At 36.1% G+C, this 4894-nt stretch overlaps 1 non-coding gene across 1 annotated transcript; it reads left to right on the top strand.

The window, feature by feature from the left end:
* Positions 1-3768: 3768 nt before the first annotated feature.
* Positions 3769-3839, top strand: Trnag-gcc (transfer RNA glycine (anticodon GCC)). Its single transcript has one exon. It is a non-coding gene; the product is annotated as a tRNA-Gly (tRNA).
* The last annotated feature ends 1055 nt before the right edge of the window (positions 3840-4894 follow it).

Raw genomic sequence — 4894 nt, forward strand, 5'->3', positions numbered from 1 at the left:
GGATTGGCAGAATTGTCAGAGCATCGGACAGGATGCCCTGTAGTGTTTATTCCGAATCGGTGACTTTTTGAGTTCAAAACCTCGACCTCCTCCCGAAAAACAGTAACACTTCCATCAAGAATAGCAACCAACAAATAGTGTCGGCACTAAATTATGCGATTTGGAACCGTAACATGAGCAAGCAACCAAATTCTCTTGTGCTTTCAAATCTCTTCCTGGTGCTTTCTTGGTGGATTATATGTATGTACACACAACATACAATTATCTTAATATGTAAGATACCCAGTCTGTGTGTGTGTCCTCAATGCACACTCTGGATCAGTCTATACCATACTTGGGGTACATGAATAATTTGACCGTGGAAAGAATAATACGGTTTTGATTTTTTTTATTTATTTTTTCATTAAGAATAAATAATATTGCTCTATATATATAAAGATTCACTTCTTCAAATTTTTCTCTCAATTCGCTGTGTTTGAACTTCCTGTCTTTGGCGTCCTAACCAGCTATTTACGTATGTATACATCATTGCAGTTGTGACGATTTCTGATTAAAAAAAAATTTCTAAAAGTACTTTTATGTCAGGAACAAAATTTCATACGGAGATAGACGCCTTTTTCACAATTAATTAAATGAAGTATTGTATATTGTATATTGATTTTCCAATACATATTTCGGACATTTTTGGAACAAGTTGCCTTATTAAGACTTGATACTTCACGTTTAAATCCCATTTGAAAATTCTTGGCGCGAATCGACTTATTAACACTTTCACGTAACTGTTTTGCCAATGTCGACATTGTAACTAAGTAACCAGCTATTTACATACACACACGTAGGTATACATCAAAGTAGAGGTCATATGAGATTAACGGGATCCGTGGAATGAAGACATGCTCACTTTTATAGTTCCCATAGGATATGGGGTTGCATCACTTTCACCATTTTACTACTATCTGATGCCATTGCGCAGACAAAGTGGATCCAGATTCATGAGCAGCATGATTGGGGCCCCCTTTTGAAGTGTTAAGTGGTGAGGTAGCATCCCAGATGAGCATGTCTTAATTCTACGGATCCCGTTAATCCCATATGACCTCCACTTTGAATTTAAACGATTCCAGTTCCCCGTGAGACTAAGTTTCGCTATGTCAATAAACAAGTCCCAAGGACAGTCTGTCAAGGTTGTTGGACTTCACCTAGCTTCTCTCATGGGCAATTATATGTAGGATGTTTGCGAGTTGGAACTCCCCAAAATCTTTTCATTTATACACCAATTAAAAGACACACTCAAAACATCGTATATTTAGAAGCTCTTGATAATTAAACTGTGATTGATTTCCGAATTTGTTTCAATACATTTGCTTATACTCACGTCATCTGATAAAATTCTTGTTAAATGTACTGATTGACAGGAGGAGAGCGCCCGCAGGCCGGTTCTTCTCAGATTTATGCATTTTTAAGTTCAACGTATTTCAAATAAGTACTGACAATTGAAGATGATTTCAAAGACAAAGAACTATCTGGTTTTTTAACAATTTTAGCAGTGAGAACATCGGATAAAACATGTTATTGACATTAATAGTTTGTACCTCAGCTAATTACTGTTGAGAACTGCATAATCCATGTTTCATTTTACTTAGAGATTTAAAAGGAATACTTAAATTTCATTATTTTCAGTAACCTGGGAAACACCGGGTTATTAATGCATAATGTTTGTATCTCAGCTACTAGGAGATAAGATCTGCGTAGTCTGTTTCATGTTAGAGATCTAAAAGGCATTTTTAAATTTCATTATTTTCTTTAATCCGGGCAACGCCGGGTATTTCTGCTAGTACATTTATAAACTTGTATGTGCATGTGTATGTATGCGTATGTGTGCATGTGTTTGTATATGTCTGTGTTTCTAGAGGAAATATTTCATTGCCATTAACTTTCGCCCAGTCTGTTTGTTGAAAAGCTTTTTTTTAACTTAGTGATTATAAACCGCCATGCGACAAGAGATTTAGCGTATTTTATAATTCATACCAATGCCTTCAGTTTAATAGTAGACTTCTCTGTGTAATGGTGTCACAGTTTAATGGTAATTTAATGGTAGTTTAATGGTAATGCCTTAGGTGTAATGGTAATACCTTCAGTTGAACGGCAGCGTTTAAGTGTTATACCTTCAATTTAATGATAATGCCTTCAGTTTAAGGACATTGCCTTCATTTTAATGAAGTGGCCTTAGTTTAATGGTAGTGCCTTCAACTTAATGGTAGTACCTCGGCTTCATAATAATACCATCGGTTTAATGGTAGAGCTCATCGCTTTAGATAGTACCTTCAGTTTAATGATGGTGCCTTCAATTTAATATTAATACCCTTGGTTTAATGGTAGCGCTTTCGGTCTCATGGTAATGTCTCAGATTAATGGTAATCCCTTAGTTTAACGGTAATATCTTTAATTTAATAGCAGTACTCTTAATATAATTGTAAAGTCACAATTCAAAGGTAGTGTTCTTAGTTTAATTATGGTACTTCTGTTTAAAGATGGTTCTCATAGCTTAATGGTACCCTTAGTTTAAAGCTAGTGTCTTTAATTAAATGATGATGCCTTTAGTTTGATAACTGTATCTTCATTGAATGGCAATGCTCTCAGTTTAGTGGTTTAGTACAGTGGAGCCTATTATGCTGTTAAACATGGGGCAGTAAATATTCTGCTAAGTGGAGAACTAAAATCGTTAGTGGCTGAATCAATAAAGTATCGGGCAACAATCTATCGGTATTGCACTAAGTCCATGACCAAAATATTCAATAACCTACTTCGCTTAGTTATAAGAAGACACCGTGGAAAGGAAATGCTTGCTGTTGTAAGCAGAGGTAGCACTACAAGACAGTTCAGTGCTTCATTAATTTACAGTGATGATTATGAATCCTACAGTACTCTTTATCCATAATAGAAGCATTAATAATGCAGTCTTACTGTCACTAAGAGCTTAACATCAACTTCACCACGCTTCTTGATCTTGAAAATGCTGTAGACACTGCATCTGTACACTTTGAACCTTAAAGAGAAATACGTTGCATAAAAATCGTAAAAGGGAAGTCGATGGTAGTATATTTGATGTATTAAATCAAAGAATTTTAACTCATTTAATTTTTCATACAATAGCATCTGTTTTATTTTGGAGTTTTTTTTTTTTTTGTGGCGGGTGTTTTAGCGGGAGGTGCGTTATTTTTGTCCAATGTTTGTCTTTGGGATGTAACGCTACTCTGTGTTCTTTCAAAAAAAATTCCCTATACATCTATAAATCTATAGTCATCTAAATAACGATAATGCTAGTATTTGCTAAAGAAATAGCGAGCTGGCATGATTCTTAGCACTCCGAACAAAAAGATTAGCGGCATTTTGTTTATTTTTAAGTTCTCAGCTCAAATTCCGCTGAGGTTGATTTTGCCTTTCATCCTTTCGGGGTCGATAAAACAAGTGCCAGTCAAGTACTGGGGTTGATGTAATCAACTTCCTCCTCCCCTAAAAAAAACTTTTGGCCATGTGTCAAAATTTGAAATCATTATTTGCTAAAGAGGTCCAGTTGATGGGAGCATGTCTGGAGTGGAGTTATCACCGTACAGTAAAGTATCAGACCCATACACCACTGCATTTCATAGTTATCTCATTTTAATTACAAGTTGTCTTCCACTAGTTTTTTCACTAGAATTCAGTGATTTAGGTAATAGCTTGTCATCACTAAAGATTTAAATATATTTAATGAAAGGCAATTGAATGTCAGCATCGGTGGTTCAGTGGTAGAATGCTCGCCTGCCACGCGGGCGGCCCGGGTTCGATTCCCGGCCGATGCATATGATTTTTTTTTTAAATCATTATTTTTATATTACTTTTTGACATTTCGAACATTTGTTAAAGAGTCAACCTTATTTTAAATCAGAAACTTGAAGCAAGTAATCTACAAGTAAATATTGATTCACAGCACTTATATTGTATTACGTGTATCTGTGCGTCCCGCATAGTCATTTGACCGACAACATCCAGTTTTAGGTGCAGGCGTGGCTGTATGGTAAGGATTTGCTTCACAACCAGAGTTCAGGGTTCAATCCCACTGCGAATCCGTGTGAGTGGATTTGGTTGATGGAAACTGAAAGAAGCCCGTCTATATGTGTGTGTGTATGTGTGTGTGTGTGTGTGTGTGTGTGTGTTCCCCACCACCGCTTGACAATCGGTGTTGGTGTAATATTACCCGGAAACGAAAACAAACAAAAAAATAGTGCAACGGGTGTAAAAAAATGTGTATGAAACGAATATTAAAGAAAAATGCTCGCAAAGCAACGGGAGGAGGACTTTCGGAAAATTCACAAGATCTGAGTTTTTCCCTCATAACTTTTAGGAAAATGGGAAAATTTTTTCCGATGGGGTGGAGAGAGGACTTTCAGAATATTCACAAAGTTCGATTTTTTCCCCCCATAACTTTGAGGAATATGGATATCTTTTAATGAAATTTTATATAAATACCTTTCAAATCGCATACCTTTCAAAATACTGAGCGTTTATTGGGAAACCTGAAAAAGTGTATCATCCGACCCGGAATGAGATCAAGCTACTTGAAACCATATGTCGCTCGGTTACTTTTCATGCGGGCCATATCACTGTCAACACAGCGACTTCATAATTTTCTTTTGGAAGCTGCAAGGCTATACCTATATTCCTGATGACACACAAGAATGTATATCGGTTCTTGAAGTCGTTCACCAATAACTCTTTAAACGTTGGCACATTTTTTATACTGTAAAACATTCTTACCCCCAACTAAGCTTATACGTTAAAACATTCAATACAGATCTCCCCACATCCATTAGGTTTGGTAACTTGCTTATTGGTGACTGAGAAAATTTGTAGTAAT

Source organism: Octopus bimaculoides, chromosome 7 (assembly GCF_046866305.1).
Source record: "Octopus bimaculoides isolate indiv1 chromosome 7, ASM4686630v1, whole genome shotgun sequence".
Classification (NCBI taxonomy): domain Eukaryota; kingdom Metazoa; phylum Mollusca; class Cephalopoda; order Octopoda; family Octopodidae; genus Octopus; species Octopus bimaculoides.